We start from the raw sequence: 20,789 nt of genomic DNA on the forward strand, positions 1-20,789 counted from the left end.
ACGGTGACGTTGCCATGGCAGCAGCTGCCACAACTGTTTATCTGACTGCATTGTTAAATCTGATTCAACCAATTACCATCAGGGACCGGTTACAATGAAGAAAGCCTTCAGAAAAGAAAAAAAACAAAAAACAAAAAAACGCCAGGGACTCGAATGATTGGGGACTCTGCTGGTTGGTTTTTGACACACCCGCAATTCGATCGGCTTTCCACCCACACACAAAACCTGTACTTAATTTTCTTCCTACAGGTACTTCAACACCGAGCAGACACAATGTGTAACCAGAAAACTGTAACATCCTGAATGCATCTCTGAACCTGAAGAGGTACATTTTAGCTGGTGAAGAGGCTACTCGATGAGCAGGGTTAGCCATTAATATTCTAAAGGAAATGTAAGCTACATTTTTAAGATGTTATTCATTTGACTCCAGATGATAATCTTTCAAAACTCAGCTCAAAGATGATTTCTGTTATAAAGCCTTGAGAGCAGGCTCCCCAGCAACCAGGTAACACAGACCACTCCCTCTTCCGAGCCTCCTCCTTCCACTGAACTGTTCTGACATAGCACCTGTAACAGCTTACCCAACCGTTTGCCCAGCTATCTATTTTTGACAGGCCAGGAGCTTCTTATGGCCAGAGATATATATATATTGTGTGTGTGTGTGTGTGTAACACAAACATAAGAAAGCTGTAGAGTTGAAACATTTTATAACTGATCTTAAAAGTCTTCTTAACCTAATTCTGTCTACTAACAGATGAACAAAACATAACTCCTGCTCTCCAGGAGTTTATAAAGTTCCAGAATTCTTCTCGATAAGAAAAGAAATCAGCGTTTGTTTTTATAACAAACAACAACAACAAAAAAACCAACTTCACCTATTGGATTGTGGTGGCCATTTGTATATTGATGTGGTCACAATTTGTTGTAAATTGTGGGTACAACCAGAGCCCAACATGTTTTATACAAACACACACATGCACATACTTAACACTCATCTCTATTCCTAGAAAACAAACTCAAAGGATAACACAAAGAATCCTTAAATGTAAAAATAGAGTAAAGGGTTAAATCAATGAGATATTATATATATACACTTTGAAAACTGAAGGCTCCTATATAAATGTGTTATTGTAATCATATTATTATTACAAATACAGGTACTTTTCAACTCAGAAAAATCTACCTTAAAAATGTTTCCTACAGGAAAATGGCTACCAAAATTGGGAATTCCTCTTTCCAGTAAACACAGAAAGAAAAACACCTTCTCTCCCCACTGCTGTCGGGGTTGCTCACTCCTGAGACCCAGGCCACTTCCTCATCTAATGGCAGCCCCCTCTCACCGCCTCTCACTCTCGCCACCATCTTTCTGCTTGAGCAAACCCGTCCCACATGATTCCTCAGATCCCACAGACAGGATAGAGGCAACAGAACGCTTTTTCCTAAATGAAATCCTACAGGAACTTCTACAGAAGCCTCAACAGCCTAACCCCCACTGTTTTCAGAGCTCACACCAAAGTCCCTCACGATATCCCCCATTCCTCCACTATCTCCTCAGCCAGCTCCTCACTCATTCCCTCACCTGTTCCCACAGTAACTCCTTTTTTGACCTTTGTTAGGAGCACCCTCCAGAGAAGACGATGGCACCCCACTCCAGTACTCTTGCCTGGAAAATCCCATGGACGGAGGAGCCTGGTGGGCTGCAGTCCATGGGGTCGCTAAGAGTCGGGCACGACTGAGTGACTTTACGTTCACTTTTCACTTTCACGCATTGGGGAAGGAAATGGCAACCCACTCCAGTGTTCTTGCCTGGAGAATCCCAGGGACGGGGGAGCCTAGTGGGCTGCCATCTATGGGGTCGCACAGAGTCGGACATGACTGAAGCGACTTAGCAGCAGCAGCAGGAGCACCCTTAGCCTGGAAACTGTATCAATTTACTCAATAAATGTTTATTGAATGCCTTTCATGTGCTAGGAATTAACCACTAGGGAGACACTGTCCTAACCTCCAGGGATATAATGGTGAACAAAACAGGCAATGTTTTTGCAATCATGGTGCTTATATTCTAACAGGGAAAACAGAGTAAACACAAATAACAGTGGCACGAGCTATGGGGAGGGGGAGTAGGGTACAGAATGATGGGGAACAGATGCAATTTCAGATAAGCTGCTGACAGAACAGTCTCTAGAAACCTGAATGAGGTTAGGGACCAAGCAAAGCAATTATCTGGAGGAAGAATATATTTCCTTATTGCATTAAAAACAAACTTTGCTGCTGCTGCTAAGTTGCTTCAGTCGTGTCCGACTCTGTGCGACCCCACAGATGGCAGCCCACCAGGCTCCCCCGTCCCTGGGATTCTCCAGGCAAGGACACTGGAGTGGGTTGCCATTTCCTTCTCCAATGCATAAAAGTGAAACGTGAAAGTGAAGTCGCTCAGTCGTGTCTGACCCTCAGCGACCCCATGGACTGCAGCCCACCAGGCTCCTCTGCCCATGGGACTTTCCAGGCAACAGTATTGGAGTGGGGTGCCATTGCCTTCTCCGGGCCCCTATTATATGTCATGTAATGTGTTAGGTTCCATGTGGGATTTATAGATAGATGCTAATCTTGCCCTCAAGGCAAAGAGAAAAGCAGTTCAAAAGTCCTGAAATGGGAATTTCTTGTCAAACACATTAGAAAAACTATGATATTCCAAAAGGGGAAAAGAAGGAAAAAAGAAAACTTTCCCAGAAACTGGATCTATAGGACAGATATATTAATACCCTTTATTCGCATTTGACTCCAGAATGTGCTTTTCAATCAATGGGTTTGGTAGCCCAATTGGGAACCTAATCATTGTCTTTATATCATCTCTGCAATGCAAATCACAAACAGATGTACTTCATATTTCATTACTTTATGAATCACCAACTTCTGATTGTGTTTGAACCACCTCTTGTAACAATGCCTTCTCTCTCAATACATAGTACACAGCTTAGACACACACACGCAGGCCTCTGATTTGGACAGTGCATGCTTCTTTGAAATGCTAAGCCTTTCCATAACATACTGTCTTTACAGAGTGAAAGGAATGTACACATACTAGACCAGCATACCACAGAAGCAAGCACCCATATTCAAAGTGTTGAATAAACATCTCAGCAAGTAGATAAACAGGTGCTAACAGTATTACGTGCACTACAATATTAGAAGGTGAATTTTATACACATAGAGTTTATCAACAATGTGTTATAGTATTGTGAGTGTGTGGGTTTCTCTTTTGAAGCTTTCAATCAATTTCTCTGTGCCTCTCTAGTGGACACTCTTCCCTTGTGGGCATCTGTCCAACTGGACATGAAGCTTCTTGACGGCAAGACTACTGTCTTTGCATTCTACATGGAACCTAAGACATTGGATGGTATGTAATAGGGGCCCACGGCTCATTTTTCAATGCAATAAGGAAACATTTTAAATATTTACCATGAATTTATACTTATGGCTAAACTTCCAGTGGGTAAATTCTTCATATTTTGTGTACTTTCTGACATCTAGGAGATAAGCATAATTTCAAATAAGATTTTTAAAGATAGTTGAGAAACTGGAATTGCAGCACATAAAATAACAGTGATGATAGTACCTTGAGAGTCCCTTGGACTGCAAGGAGGTCCAACCAGTCCATCCTAAAGGAGATCAGTCCTGGGTGTTCATTGGAAGGACTGATGCTGAAGCTGAAACTCCAATACTGTGGCTACCTCATGCGAAGAGTTGACTCATTGGAAAAGACTCTGATGCTGGGAGGGATTGAGGGCAGGAGGAGAAGGGGACGCCAGAGGATGAGATGGCTGGATGGCATCACCGACTCGATGGACGTGAGTCTGAGTGAACTCTGGGAGTTGGTGATGGACAGGGAGGCCTGGCGTGCTGTGATTCATGGGGTTGCAAAGAGTTGGACACGACTGAGCGACTGAACTGAACTGAACTGGATAGTACCTTACATTTTAAAGCACTTTATAATTTATATACTTTGTAGCTCCAAAATGGAAGATCCATAAAGACTGAGTTCTTTGCTCACTGATCTATCCTGAGGGCTTATAACAATACTGGCAGACGACAGACATAATTATTTAGTGACTTTATGGGGCTCTCACAACCACCCAGGGAAAAAGATTAACATCAATATAGTGCAGGTTAAAAAACTGAGGTAAAAAGCAGTTTGGGTGACTTTCCCCAGATAACAAGGTTAATAAGATACAGAGCTCAGCATCTCCTAATTCTAATGTCACTATTCTTTTATTAAATCATGGCTTGCTTCAATGAAGAGCAGCCACTTAATAAAGTACAGTAAGATGGAAAATGCCAAGAGCAGAAACCATAGTCAGATGACAATGATCCAAGTAGAAAAAGGAAATCTTTATTAGTTTTATATTAAGCATATTTTATAAGCATGGAGTTTTAGAGGTAATTATATTAATTTTAATATGCCTACTATGTTTTATTAAACCATTTGAATTAACAATATTACAGAATCTGACACATATACATACTTATACTGACATATTATAGCATTATTTGAGTGGGGAGAATTTCCCTGAAATGTAGGCAATTGTGTCTTAAAGATACGTTATCTTCCAAAAGTTTGTCAGTTAAAGTTGCCTGGTGTTAAAAATCTTTTTTTCGCAGAAACAATACTATCAATAAAGGCTTAGTTCTCCAAAATTCTCAAAACTCTTTCCTACTCACTATTACTTGTAGTAGAGAATCTTAACAACCAGGCAGAGATTGGACAGTGGTTCATCAGAAAATCTCTTTTCCTCCTGGCCAACTAGACCACTGTGCTAGGTTGAACTGTCCCCTCTTCCAAAAAAAAAAAACGATTTAAGTCCTACCCTGCAGCACCTGTGAATGTGACCTTACTTGGGAACAGAGCCTTTTGTGAATGGAATCATGTAAAGATGAGGTCATGTTGGATTGAGTTAGACTTAATCCAATGACTGGTATCCTTATAAAGGGGGAGAAATCTGGGCACAGAGACACATAGCAAGAAGACAGCCATGTGAAACTGAGGCAAAAATAGGAGTAATGTGGCTGCAAGCCAAGGAAGACCAATTGCCAGCAGCCGCCAGAAACTAGGACGAGGTAAGGGAGGATCCTTCTCTAGAGCTTTCAGAAGGAGCCTGGCTCTGACAGCACCTTGATTTCAGACTTCTATCCTCCATAACTGTGAGAGAACAAAGCTTCGTTATCTTAAATTGCTCAGTTTGTGGTCCTTTGTTATGGCAATCCTAGGAAACTAATACAACCATATTTACTGGCCACCCTGGCAAATGCACCCAGGCGTATGACTTGTTCTAGCATTATGGAACACAAGTCCGAGTACCCACTGCACAGTGAGGTCAAACAACACTAACACTAAAACATCAGAGTTACAGCAGGGAAAGGTTTATTGCAAGGCCAAGCAAGGAAACAAGTGGATCATGCCTTCAGTTCAGTTCAGTTCAGTCACTCAGTCCTGTCCGACTCTTTGCAACCCCATGAATCTCAGCACACCAGGCCTCCCTGTCCATCACCAACTCCCAGAGTCCACCCAAACCCATGTCCATCGAGTCAGTGATGCCATCCAGCCATCTCATCCTCTGTCGTCCCCTTCTCCTCCTGCCCTCAATCTTTCCCAGCATCAGGGTCTTTTCCAATGAGTCATGCCTTAAAAACCCCAAACTACCCAAAAGCTTTCAGCAAAGCCCTTTTATAGGAAAGGTAAGGGAAGGGTGTGGTTAGTTGTTATAAACTTTTTGGTATCAGATCCTTTGTTTTTGAGGTCAGATCACAGCCAGGTCACGATGCTCTGTTCACCTCCACCAAAACAAATGTTATGCTCTGTACTGACCAGAAAGGGCAAGGTCCTGAGGCTCAACTTTTACCCTCTGAGGTCCAGTCTTCGTTTGAGATGATGGGAGTCCCTGCACAGACCAGTTAACCTGTCTGAAAGCGTTCATTCAGCACCCAGTCTGGGTCCTCCTGCCAGTGCCCAGGCATGACTATAGAGGCAGATCTCAGCTGGTGGCCCCCTCAGGGTCCCCAACGCTTCCCAGTTGTCATCACTGAGGGAGCAAGGTACCCAGAACTCAGCTGGCCCTCAGTCTTTTCATTTCAACTGGAGAGAATCATTTGTATAGAATTAATAGGAATACCTATTATAACAAATACCAATCAGGTTCATTCCCAGCTCACAACTGCCATTCTTTGAGAATAGCCTAGAGATGGGCCTGAAGTAATGCTATGCAACATCCTTGCAATTGAGACAAGGACCACTTTGTTGTATGGTCGCCCCAGTCAGGCCTGTAGTAACCACTTCATCCTAGGCCTTAATGTTTCAACAAGTATACCTGTCCCCAGGCTGACTATTGCCCCATGTAGGTATCCAAGTGTGATCATGCATGTGTGTTCAGTCGCTCAGTCATGTCAGACTCTTTGCAACCCCATGAACTGTAGCCTGCCAGGCTCCTCTGTCCATGGGATTTTCCAGGCAAGAATACTGGAGTGGGTTGCCATTTACTTCTCCAGGGGATCTTCCCAACTCAGTGATCAAACCTGCATCTCCTGCATTGGCAGGTGGATTCTTTACCACTGAGCCACCTGGGAAGCCCCATCCAACTGTGATACCTGACCCTTTTAGCTTAGGAAGAATATATACTCAGGCTTCCCTGGTGGCTCAGATGGTAAAGAATCTGCCTGTAAAGCAGGAGACCCGGATTCGATCCCTGCTTCTGGAAGATCCCCTGGAGGAGAGCATGCAAACACTCCAGTATTCTTGCCCGGAGAATCCCATGGACAGAGGAGCCTGGTGGGCTACCGTCCATGGGGTTGCAAAGAGTCAGACATGACTGAGCAACCGAACAACACCAACAAAAATTCAAGTTCTGGGAGGAAGTGAGAAGAGGGCAATCCTGCCTAAACAGCGAGAAGAAAGAGACCTCCTTTTCAGTGAAGTTTTATTTTAGGAAAGGCCTCAAAGAAAAATTTTGGAAATCCATTTCATTTAAAAAAGAAAGAACAAGACTCGGGAAGATTAGAAATTGTTCCCAAGGTTTTACAACTAGTTAGTAGCAGAAGGAAGACCAGGATCCTGGACTCACGCCACCTCACTGAGCAGCCTTTACACCATGGTAATCTTCACATGGGCGCACTTAGAAAGCTGATGTCAAATCTTAGCTGTTTTCATTATTTACTGAAGATGTAACAGAAATTAGAGAGAAATTAGTTCACTGAACCACAACTCTCAGGGAATGATTGGAAAGAAAGACCCTTGTTTCTCATGTAAGACCGTATGTGTTCAGCCCAGATTGAAGCAGGTTTATTGAATGTTTCATCGAGATGTATCTTGAAGCATCAGCAACAACTGATTAGGGACCTACTTCTTTCCCTTTAAGGATTACCAAAGAGATATTTGATTGCTAAATTTACCATGTCCAGCATAAAAAGGAGCTTTGGGAACCCTCGCAAACAATTTGAGTACCTCACTTCACCTGCAAAGTGAAAGTGAAAGTCACTCAGTTATGTCCGACTCTTTGCAACCCCATGGACTATACAGTCCTTGGAATTCTCTAGGCCAGAATACTAGAGTGGGTAGCCTTTCCCTTCTCCAGGGGATCTTCCCAACGCAGGGATCAAACCCAGGTCTCCCACATTGCAGGCAGATTCTTTACCAGCTGAGCCACAAAGGAAGCCCAAGAATACTGGAGTAGGTAGCCTATCCTTTCTCCCGCAGATCTTCCTGACCCAGGAATCAAACTGGGGTCTTCTGCATTGCAGGTGGATTCTTTACCAACTGAGCTATCAGGGAACCTGAAGAATCTAATTATTAAAATTATTGTGTGTGTGTGTGTGTGTGTGTGTGTTCAGTCGTGTCTGACTCTGAGACCCCATGGACTATAGGTCACAAGGCTCCTTTGTCCATGGAATTTTCCAGGCAAGAATATTGGAGTGAGTTTCCTTCTCCAGGGATCTTTCCAACCCAGGGATCAAACCTGTGTCTCCTGCATCGGCAGGTGGATTCTTTACCACTGAGCCACCTGGGAAGCCTGAAAATTAGCATAGTGATTAATTACAGTCTCATTTTACATCAATATCTGAAACAATACTTTAGATAAAAGGTAGAATTTTATGCGCGAATAACAAAATACAGGTGAGCTCACCATGTACATGTCCCTGTCTAGGTCAGTTTTTTAGGACGCACCGTTATCTGCTTGCTCTACTATAGGGTGACTCTGCTCAGTCTCCAGTGATATGAGTTCTTGAAAATAGCTGTTATAATTGAGTTTCTCTGCAGATGCAAATGGTACATTCGGGCAGGCTGTGTCCTTGACAGACATTTTACCAATGCAACTTAACTTTATTACTGTAAACATTTTAAACCTTAACCTAACCCAGCTTGAAAATAAGTTACAACATTTTTTTAAACTACAAAGAGAAATCGTGTGGCCATTGATAAATACCCTGCATTAAAATAATCCAGAGGCTTAAGTCTCACACAGATATAAATCATATTTTAGAAGTTGTGCAACCACAGTGGTAACAAGTGACAAACCACAAAGAATTACAATGTTAGAAGGTAATTTAGAGACTACTGTATCCAGCTCCTTGCTTTTAACAAGAAAATTGAAGCCCAAGTTTGTATGCTACTTACTCAATGCTGTACCTACAGTTATTAGCACTTTGAATTTCGAATTTTCTCATTCCTAACCGAGGATTGGTATCTTCCAGTGGGGTGTCTCTTTACTAAAATAGACTTCAAGAAGCCCTCCCTCCTCAGCAAACACAGAGGCCCAGTGATGGCCCAGTTATTCAAAGAACAGAGAAAAAATTATATGATTCCTTATACACCAGGCTTAAATGTTTCAGGCATTAGAAGTAGAGAACTAAATGAGACAAAATATTTTCTAATGTTGCAAAATATCCCAGGTTTGGACCAGAGTTTACTATAACAGAATCACAGGAGAGGGCAAAGGAGGCATGTTTTTTCCTACAATGTTGCTCTTCTCCAAAGACTCAAAAATGACAGAAAATTAGTGATAATATGAACATTAAAGCTTCAAAGAGACTTTAAACAAATGGCTATAATTTTAAAAGGCAGATGAGAATGAATTACTAATGAATGACCACTACTATTCCATCCATTTAAAATAAAAGGTCAAAGTGAAGAGTTCATTATCTATTAGTGCTCTGACTTGTAACTACCATCCTGTCCAGATTGATGGTATTCCAAATATTTATTGCTGTTGCCAACTACCTCATAAACTAAGTGGCTTAAAACAATAGTTCTATTTGGCTCACAGACTTGTGGGCCTGGGATTCAGGAAGCACGCAGCTGACGGATTCATTCGTATTCATGTGGTCAAGTGAGGCAGCTAGGGCTGGAGGCTCCACTCCCACAGTGGCATCCTTCCTTGTGCATCTGGTGCTGACTGGTCTCTCTCTCTACCCACATGGCGTTTCATTTTCCAGGTCTCCCCACGAGGCTGTGGCTTCTCACTGCATGGTGGTCTCAAGGCGACTGTACCCTTCTGTGACAGCTGGCTTCTAAGGGGTAGGCTGTGGGAAGTGCCAATTAAGGGTGCTACCGAATTGTACTGGTCAAAGCAGTCATGAGGCCAGCCAGATTCGGAAGGTAAAGAACTGGGCTCCACTTCCTGATGAGAAGGGCAGCAAGGTCACCTGACAGAAGAGCACATGGGACGGGAGCCGTCTTGGAAAGTGTAGCCTGCCCTAGACGGCTGGCGAGTGAAGCGGGCAATGTGGGACAGGAAGCACAAGGGCTGATTCTGCATACCACAAACACAAGGTCTTTTCCCAAATGAACACACTCTGCTAGCTACAATGCTGTGTTCTGCATTCTTTCAATTTATTTTATTACAAAAAAATGTCACCAATATTAATTTCTGGAATGATTAACTCTATACTACTGAGTCAAACTGGACTATATCCTCTTAAAGCAAAGTCTTTGTTGATCACTGAGGATGAGTCTCACATATGGCACTTTCTGACTGTGACCCACTGTGGCTAATAAATTCATAGGAAGTATTTTGTATATTTGAAGTACAGCTTGTTTTGTCCTTCTTTTTACCCTTTCCTTCCATTCTCTTTGACCTCTCACTCACTGTTGCATCCATTCTATCCTTCCATATAACATCAATGTGACCTCATAACAACCTTAAATTTTACAGTATAAAAAATATGATAATAAAAAAGCTTAAAAAGAAAATGAAAATATGTTATAGTTCCTGTGGTCATGTATGGATGTGAGAGTTGGACTGTAAAGAAGGCTGAGCGCCAAAGAATTGATGCTTTTGAACTGTGGTGTTGGAGAAGACTGTTGAGAGTCCCTTGGACTGCAAGGAGATCCAACCAGTCCATTCTAAAGGAGATCAGTCCTGGGTGTTCTTTGGAAGGAATGATGCTAAAGCTGAAACTCCAGTACTTTGGCCACCTCATGTGAAGAGTTGACTCATTGGAAAAGACCCTGATGCTGGGAGGGATTGGGGGCAGGAGGAGAAGGGGACGACAGAGGATGAGATGGCTGGATGGCATCACTGACTCGATGGACGTGAGTCTCAGTGAACTCCGGGAGTTGGTGATGGACGGGGAGGCCTGGCGTGCTGCGATTCATGGGGTTCCAAAGAGTTGGACACGACTGAGCGACTGAACTGAACTGAACTGAACTGAATGTCTAAAGAGAAAGGAATGCACTGCACCCATATTCATTGTTTAAACCCAAAGCAGGGTTTAAACACTATACCAGGCAAATAACTGGAGACAAGATTATTAACTTGTTAACTACACAGTTACTACAGCCCAGAATTTAGTCTGTAGGGCTGATATGTATAAATGCTAGATATTATATTTGTTCAGGGCCCTAACAAATCCTAAGTGTCTAATGGGTTTTCTTTATTATTCAATATTCTTAGTGTTCTATTCTATTTAGGCCTCACATTTAGTGTTTATGGCTTGGTGGCAAAACTAAAACTGGCAATATCTATTTTAATTATTCAATCTGCTTAACTACCAAGAGCAAATTGTGCCTTGGGTCTTGATACTACAGTGATAAGCAGACCTGAGTTTCCAAATTCAGGTAGGAAGAAAAATCTTCTTCAAGGAAGTTTTTTGCAAAACTCAGGAACCAGGGTATAGTCAATCCATCCATTTTGGTCACATTGACTATCTATATAAATTATTATATAATATCTACTTGCCAGTTGATCCTGCAAAAATGTCCCAAAATAACTTTTTTCACACAAACATTTAGAATATAACAAGAATAATGTATTCAATGCTCTATATGTTGTAAAGGGTAATAGAAAGTGTTATTTCACAAATGCTACTATCAGTGAATCCCAGAATATTAAGGCCACACTTGGATCTATGACTACTCTATCTAAAATTACAGAAGTCTAACCAAGTAAAAACTGATATACAGCACTTCAAACTTCCTTTCAGTTCAGTTGCTCAGTCATGTCCGACTCTTTGCAACCCCAAGGACTGCAGTATGCCAGGCTTCCCTGTCCATCACCAACTCCCAGAGCTTACTCAAACTTATGTCCATCAACATGATGGACAAATTTCCTTTTTGCCTATGCAAATTTCCTTTATGCCTAGCCAATTATCAGACTTTTCCAAGGTCCATTAACCTCTCTACCTAGAAACTGTTAAGAATTGTGAAGGGTCTGAGATCCTACTTGCAAGCTAAGAAGTTAGCCTGCTACAGGTTCATGGATATTGGTAGAAGATATGAAACTCCTGCGCCCAAGATAAAGAACGTTATTACTCATGGCATAGCAAGCAGCATGGACATCGATATACTTGTGTCAATTTTCCTTACTCTCAATTTTCACAGAGGCTCAAATGCATACCTGCACACTCAGTGGGTTATACACAGGAGAAGAACTCTAAGTTTCAGGATCCTGAATCTTTTATAGCAGACAATAAGCATATCTGTACTCCACAGGGAGTCATTATCTTTATTATACTGGATAATAAGCAAGTCTGATCTTTGCTCCGCTATCTTCTAGGGCTGTATGCTATACCAACATCTTGGAAAAAATAATCTGAACAAAGAAAACCAGTGCAAAATGTACAGAAGTGTAAGAAACCAACAGAAATTCTCTCTTCAACAGAAAGCTTTTTAAAAAAATACAGATGAGATAAATGCCAAATTGTTCTTTGTGACTGTCTAAGTGGAAATTGAACAAGATTTCCTGCAAATTCTCTACATACATGGCTGTGCATGTATGTACGTTTTAACAGTTATCTTATTTGTAAACATTTGGAAGATTTTACACATTATTTGTCGGAGAAGGCAATGGCAACCCACTCCAGTACTCTTGCCTGGAAAATCCCATGGACGGAGGAGCCTGGTAGGCTGCAGTCCATGGGGTCACTGAGGGTCGGACATGACTGAGCCACTTCACTCTCACTTTTAACTTTCATGCATTGGAGAAGGAAATGGCAACCCACTCCAGTGTTCTTGCCTGGAGAATCCCAGGGACGGGGGAGCCTGGTGGGCTGCCGTCTATGGGGTCGCACAGAGTTGGACACGACTGAAGTGACTTAGCAGCAGCAGCAGCACACATTATTTGTAGTTTTGCCAATATTACTATAGCACACAGTAAGGAGTAATGGTTTGAAAGTCAGCACATCTGGGTTTTCATCAGCATGCTGTCATCAACTGACAACACGATTCACAGCAAATCATATAATTTACCTGGACCTTAGTTTCCACATCTCTGAATATATGTGCATTCTCTTATTTTTCTCCTAGATAATTCTCTACTTCTTTTTTACTGCTACAAGTCCTTGAATCTATGAATCCACATTTTAAAGGACAAAAATATGCCTCAAAGAGAATTTAATTGCAGATTAAATGGCCAGTGATTCAGTATCAAACAGAACGTGGTGTGGCCGTCTTTATTTTCAATTTCCTTTTCTTTCTTCTGATAGAAAACAGAGACATTGAAAAACACATGAGACTATAGAACCTAACTTTCCTCAAGGTCAACAAATGAAGTCAGAAATAACTAGGGAAAACAGAAATGCTGACAGTTATACTACAAATTACGTAGACCTGTATAACAAATTTGGCACTCGTAAGCAAGCTGTGGAGTTTTACCCACCAGGCTGGATAGAAATAAAATGTCTGCTCGGCTAGAGACTTCTGTCACTTTTCCCTTCTCTCTGTTCAGTTTTTCATACCCATTAAGTAAAATCCTCTGTTTCTACTTTGGAAATCTTATGTATTCTTATGTCTTCCCCTCTTTCCTGTCGCCACTGTACCACCACTTTCTTCTCCTACCTCAACTATTTAAATCAACAGAATTTGCTACCTCATTCCCTTCAGGTTTCCCCCTTCAATCTGACCTGCAGACCGCTGTACTTCTGTTGTTCATAAAACATTTTTTCTAGTCTTCATCGTCCTCAGAATAAAGTTCAAATACCCTCAGTTACTACTCACATTCATCCATATATTTCTGTCTTCAAGTGTTTTATTCAATGGTTTATTTTAAAGGAGATAGATATATCACAATACATTGTGTTCAAATTTTTCTTAAGAAAATGTTATCAGATCTTTTAGAATGAGCGTCCATGAACTGCATCAATGAGGTGGGTCTGTGAATAATTCCCAGTTTAAAAAAATACCTATTCTTCTTTTCTTCTTTCTCCCTAAAATCTACCCACTGCAAGTCCCAAACTGATCATGGAGCTTGTCCTAACAGCAAAGGACACTGAATTTTCTTTCTCTCAAGATTACTGTGCTACTTCTGTGTATTAATCACACAAGCTAGTTAACTGTTTGATATATATCTATCTTTTATGCCCAACTAAATGCCTTGCAATGTTGAATTTAAAAAAAAAAAAAAAAAAACATGGATGAACTTGGAACAACTCCCCATACCACCACTTATCCCTTTATAAATATTTTTTATCCTGAGTGAAAGGCACTTGATATTTTTTATTCCCTCTACAGAGTCAAAACAGTAAGAATAGTAGGAAAGCCTATTTATATATATATAAAAGGGGGACATGAGAGCCTAATTTATAAAAAGGATTGGGTTCCCAAGTTTGAACACATTTGGTCCCAAAAAATATATGTGACCTGATGGATAACCCACAAAACTCTTTGCATTCCCCCAAATGGTTTTTCAATTACATCCAAACTGCTGTTTTAAACATGTCTTCCATAGGAAAATGAATTTCATTTTCCACTAGAGATGCCAAAATGCACTTCCTCAACATGGTAGCCTGAGCAGGGAAATAGGGGGAAATGGAGAGAGGGAGGTCATTAGGTGGAAAAGAATCAAGTCATTTACTCATTCTTTATATTTGTCCAAAAAGGTTGTCAGTACTCCTTCAGCAAACATCATTGTACACCTGCTAAGTGCTGGGGTCTGTTCTCCATTCTAGAGATGCAAAGATAATTAAGAAATGTTTTTTGCCTTCAAGGGTACATACAAAGGTGCTTTCTTCTCAATGAAACTCTCTGTTCCCACCTTCACTATAAATTAGGAAGGTTAAAACCACCTCCAGGAGGTGCCTTTGTATTGGTCACAGTTTCTTTTCATCAGTATTTTCTTTCCAATAATGCTGGTCACACAGCAGACAGTGCACATTTCTTGAATATGCACATCAATTGAATAGACAGCAGATAAATCAAGACTACTTAGTTATTATAAGTTTAACTGAAAAAACTCCATCTGGTTATAAGCTACATAAAAATACAAATAGACAGCAGAGATTCGTCTCTTTTGGCCTATTTAGAGAACATCTGTGACATACTGAAAATTAATCTTGATTTCCCCTCAGTATCATTTCATTCTCAAATTCACCCATCTTTAAGGCGTTCCTGTTCCAACATTCAACCTGGATCTTCCCTTGAATTCAGAGCCTCTTCCTCCAGAAATTTTTTGGTAATTCCACTCCAGTGTTCTTGCCTGGAGAATCCCAGGGATGGGGGAGCCTGGTGGGCTGCTGTCTATGCGGTCACACAGAGTCGGACACGACTGAAGTGACTTAGCAGCAGTAGCAGCAGCAGCAAATTTACTTATTCCATTCTTCCAGCTAATTTGACATGACAGCACACTGACAGAAAAAAACGAAGCAAGCAGGAAAACAGATTGGCCTCAGCAAGCAGGAAAATAGATCTACACACTGGATTCTACCAGGAGGTTCAAGGAGGAAGTCAAGACACACTCTCATTCCTTGGACGACTCAACCAGTCATCCAAGATGTAGTAATGAGACAATGTAGGAGAGAGATTAAGGCTACGACTGCTGGAGACTGTCAACATAGGGGTCAAGTGCTAGTAACACATGGTGGTTAGATTGTCCCTACAATGCTGTCTGTCTTAGACCCTATACACCTAAAACAAATGGAAAATGCCCACTTAATTTGCTTCTCACCATAAAGAGTCACATACTTGGCTGGGCTTCAGGATACTATTAAATGAGAGCAGTCATGAAGATGACAACTTCCATTTGACCCAACTTGAAATCGAATCCACAAACTTCTTTTTCAAATTGTCAGTAGCTATTACTAGGGAAAGAAATCTCTCCTCTCCGAAAATATAATAAAGGCATATAATAATAATACAAAGTTCACATTTGATGTGGAGTTTTATTTGACTTTGTTTTTTAAAGTATTTCTCTATTTTCTAAGGTTTAATTCCCTAGAGAGCACTTTTTTTTTCCCCTATCCATTATTCACCTCGAGTTTTTGGTCTGCTGTAGAGTATAAGCAGGGCTTCCCAGGTGGCACAGCAGTAAAGAATCTGCCTGCCAATGAAGGAGACACCTGAGACAGCAGGTTTGATCCCTGGGTTGGGAAGATTCCCTGGAGGAGGGAATGGCAACCCACTCCAGTATTCTTGCCTGGAAAACTACATGGACAGGGGAGCCTGGAGAGCTGTAGTTCATGGGGCCACAAAGTGCTGGACACAACTGAGCATGCACACATGCATGTATGGGATAAGCAGTCAAGACTCAAGAATCTCATTCCTGGACCAACCACTAATTGTATTATGATGGTTGGCAAGTCACTTTACCTGAAGCTCAGTGTCTTTATTTCTAAAATAAGAAAGTTAAACTATAGGTATGATTTCCAGGGTTGTTCTACAGGCTTGTAACCCTGGAAGACACTCAATCATTCTCACCTCATGTAACACAAAATTGTGATGTATCCTGCGTCATACTGGTGGCCACATGGCATTCCTTGTGGAATATACATGATTATTTACCATGTTTCTTAAGTCCAGATAATAATTGGTTTTTCAAACACCAGAAAGAGGCTGTTTGATGTTTCTCAAGTGTAATCTAATTTAAATGACCCACGTGGGCAAACAGCAGCATTTGGTTTTCCACCAGGGCGCAGATGCTTCTGCTAATGGAAGCTCCTTCGTAGTATAGTGAATGTCAACTGGACCCTCTTCCAAAACTCAATCTAAAATTTGATTCTTCTGGGAGGAACTCATTGCTTTCCTGGGTAAGAGAAGAATATTTCACCTGCCTGATAGCAGATATTTTCAGAAAAGATATATCTATAAGTGTTTACGTGAGTGTTCTAACTCAGCTTAGGAACACTATCCTATGAGACAGAAAACACTATGGCTGGCTGTACTAAACTGATTCTTACATCTTTCACTGGTAGCACTGACTTTGGAAAACAGAAGCAGCTACCTTTGAAAACACCTCACAGACATGTTACAGCCTTCCCTGATTGCTAAGTGGAAGATTTGGGAACCATACAAACATCTCTCTATTTCCAGAATCTCAACACCAACATTACCAGATTGGGAAATTAATAATCTATACTCTCAGTGAATCCCTTTGGGAAAACAGTTAAAAGGCAAATACTGTATGTTAACACTTATAGGTAGAATCTGAAAAATAAAACAGAAACAGACTCATAGAGAACAAATTTTTGGATCCCACTGGAGAGAGGGAAGGAGAGAGGAGACCAGACGGGGTAGGGGATTAAGAGATACAGACTACTATGTGTCAAACAGGTAAGCAACAAGGGTATACTATGCAGCATTTGGAAACACAGCCATGATTTTGTAATAAATTTAAAGGGAGTTTATAAAAATATTGAACCACTATGCTGCACTACACCTAAAACTAACACAATATTGTAAATCGAATTTAATTCAACTAAAAAATAAAACTTACAAATGATCAAAAATGAGTAAGTGTAAAGGCAGGAATGAAGAATAACTGGCAAGAAAAGGACTCAGAGAAAGAAAGATTGATTTGTCATTGCTCTGGAATCCCTCTTATGCCCCACTGGGAAAACGGAGTTCAGTTCCCCAGTGAGAAACCAAATTGGTATCACAGCACATGGCATTCGCAAGGTGACTTCACATACCTTATTGCCCTTGTCTAACACCAGAACCCTCTATGAAGCGGTTCTCCTCAGTTCTCTCATTTTACGTGGGAGGATACTTGTAGCTCAAAGAGGTTAAGTACTAGCCAAAGCAAACCCCAGTCAGTAGCAGAGAAAGGCTGCAACGCAGGTCCTCCAGTTCACATTTCCACTCTTTCACTGCTTACATTTAACCCATGCCCTTGACTTTCCATACAGTTTGTGCCCCAGGTCTGGGACAAATCCATGGGACAACGGGTTTTCTAAACATAGAAGCCAACTGGAATTATAGAAAAAAACAAGAGATGGATTCAAAACATTCCTCATGTGTTTCTCCCCCCCAAACCACAGTTGCATATGTTTTTCAAATAGTGTGTGTAGCCAGGGTAGTACAGTAAATAGAACTGTTAATTAGAGTCAAGATAATGCTTTGATTCATGTGTGAGGGCATTAACATCTCTGCCATGGATATTTGGGATGCTTTGGTTTGAGAAGCTCTTTATTTCTAAAGTACTCTATTGGGCTCATAGAGGGATTACACTTCAATTTGATCACACAGTAATTAAATCGAATGGGACTACCTCAAAACCTGCTATGCTTGAGTAACATGAAGGTTTTGTTTAAGGGAAGAAAAAAAAAAAAGACAAGGAAGGAAGAAAGCACAGGGTTTACTGCAGTTCTCACATACCCTTCCATTTGAGATTAAGGATCTCACTGTTTTATTCATCATGTGTTCTACATTTACAAAATAATAGGAGGAAGGATGTTCAGATGGGATTTCCCAATTCTTCTTTAATGAGAGGCTTCTCCTGGCTACCTCCCGCTGAACCCTGCAGTTACATCTGTCCTACTCTGATAACCAAAGAACAAAAGAACAAACCACTGGTCCATTTAAGGATTCATCAGTGATAACACAAGTCACCAAATCAAACCAGAATACCAAAAATTAGAAATAAGTGAGGGGTGGGGGAAACGAAATAATATCTTTATTTTTAATTATATTTCCATGATTGAGTAAACCTCATTTTTAAGTGGCTCCTCTCCCTCAGAAAGAAGTTTAAAGTCAAACCCTCCCAGCTTACTAATAAGCAAGAAATCAGCCCATCTGCCCATTATTTTCCAACAGTCCCCAGGGCACCCTCCCTCTCTTTAAATGAATAAACCTAAGACAAGATGTATGACTACTGCACAGAGAGATGAGTATCTCCCCAAAAAGAGATAAAAGAAAGAGAAATTTTCAGGCAATTAAGAAATTAATTATAAAATGTAAGTTTCTCTAATGCATCTCATAGGACTCTCAAAAATAACATTACATAGCTCTGCCTTTCATTTATTTAAATTAAAACTTATCATTTATTTCAGAGTTTTTGGCAAACTTCAAATTATAGTCTCGGGAATGGTAGACAAGACAATTCAAGTCATCTGCCAAGTATTTTTCAAGTAAGTAAATATCTCACATTTTCAGGAAAAACAACCATTCATTATCTCAGTCAAGATTTCCAGGATGGTAATTTCACTTCTCTCCTTGTCTCCTCTAATAGTTATCAATCTGATAGTCATCAAAATGTCTTTTTGCCTTTACTGAACTTTTCCTTCATAATCAACCTTCCTCTTACTTAAAAAATTCCTTCCTGTACTTAAAAGCATCTATTTAAGTAATTTTTAAGCTCATTTGTTATTTTTTTAATTTTCTGGACTGAACCATCCTGATTTCTTAAATATGTACTCACGTATGACCTTCTTTTTCTTTCTTTTATATCATTGGGGTTACTTTTCAGCAGTCTTCAGTTTTACCTTTTAGTTCTTAAAGTACATTGGCCTTTCACAAATACAGAATTAACAAAAACCACAATCATCATGGGACAGACATTTTAAAATAATGACATTGTATCATTAATATTCAACTTATACCAGATTTTCCCCTGGTCTTTTCCTTCTTTTCTTTTGCTGAGTCAAATTATGTGTTTAAATTACAAAAGCACCATACTTCTCTGTATGTAAAACAACTTGAACTTTACTTGTATCCTTTGGAGTCTTGACTTGCATCAAGTACAAATCTGACAAATATATTCCAGATTATTTTCTCTAGGTCCTCTCTAAAGATACTAAAGCAAGTGGCCCCAAACTCATTCCAGTTGCTTGATATTTCGTAAGAAAGGAAATGTGCTACCAAGAACTGTGTCGGTTCTTGCTTCAAGGTCACTCTTCTACACAATAGTCAGCGGCTGGAGACAACTACTTTGTTTAGGAAGCTATCATGCATACTCAGTCACTAAGTCGTGTCCAACTCTTCGCAACCCCATGGACAGTAGCCTGCCAGGCTCCTCTGTCCATGGGCTTCTCCAGGCAAGAATACTGGAGCAGGCTGCCATTCCCTTCTTCAGGGGACCTTCCCGACACAGTGATTGAACCCACAATTCCTGTGCCTTCTGCATCGGCAGGATTCTTTCTTTATTCCTGAGTCACCTATCAAGTGATGTCAAATATAAGACTTTCCATCCTTTAGATGGCTGGCCCCTCCTTTAAGTTATCTGATTGTTTTTACTACTATATAAAGAATGTACTTTTTCTTCTGATCTTATTTTAGTTCCACAGATGAAATACATGCTTTATTTTCCATATTGCCAGTCTATTAGACATTATTTTTAATACATATTTTTATTCTAAATAACAAATAGAATTATTTATTTTTCATTGAAAAAATATACTTTAGTAGCAGGTAAATTTTAAAGTAAACCAGATTTTACACTAAATTTCAAATTTTTGAAATTTTTACACCAATTTCAAATATAACAATGAGAAAACCATGTAAAACTGTGTGAATATTAATTGATAAGGTATGTGCATTTTATTATTTCTCTCACTTATAAATTTAAGAACAAGTCAACAGACATCCCTATAACCCTACCTCTAATCTCTCTCCTTACTCTACTGGGTATTTGGGCTGTCAAGGTAAGGATGTCATTCTGAAGCATGGAAGTACAGAGAGCAAGCACAGGCAAAAATGAGAAGGTGCACAGGTGAGGCCCGACCTGTGGATGTGTCAGTCTGAACAGGAAACTCCAGTTTGCTGGGTCTCAATGGGCCTCACTAATCACTCTGGTCTCTTAAGTGCTAAAGGTCCATTTTTTAAGGGAAAGGTCTGCCATATTTATTTGTAGTACCTTCTGTCAAATACTCAAATCCCCATATATCATAAAAGCCCTTTCTTCACCCAGAGATAAGCCTACGCACCTATGGGCACCTTATCTTTGACAAAGGAAGGAAGAATATACCATGGAGAAAAGAAAGTCTCTTCAATAAGTGGTGCTGGGGGAAAAACTGGACAGCTACTGTACAAGGATGAAATTAGAACACTTCCCAACATCATATATACAAATAAACTCAAAATGTGTTAAAGACCTAAATGT

At 40.4% G+C, this 20,789-nt stretch overlaps 1 protein-coding gene across 2 annotated transcripts in view; it reads right to left on the reverse strand.

The window, feature by feature from the left end:
- ANK2 (ankyrin 2) overlaps positions 1–20,789 on the reverse strand; it is a 585,830-nt gene that overhangs the window by 364,838 nt on the left and 200,203 nt on the right. The gene's annotated exons all lie outside the window — the stretch shown is intronic.

This window comes from Bos taurus, chromosome 6 (assembly GCF_002263795.3).
Source record: "Bos taurus isolate L1 Dominette 01449 registration number 42190680 breed Hereford chromosome 6, ARS-UCD2.0, whole genome shotgun sequence".
Classification (NCBI taxonomy): Eukaryota; Metazoa; Chordata; class Mammalia; order Artiodactyla; family Bovidae; genus Bos; species Bos taurus.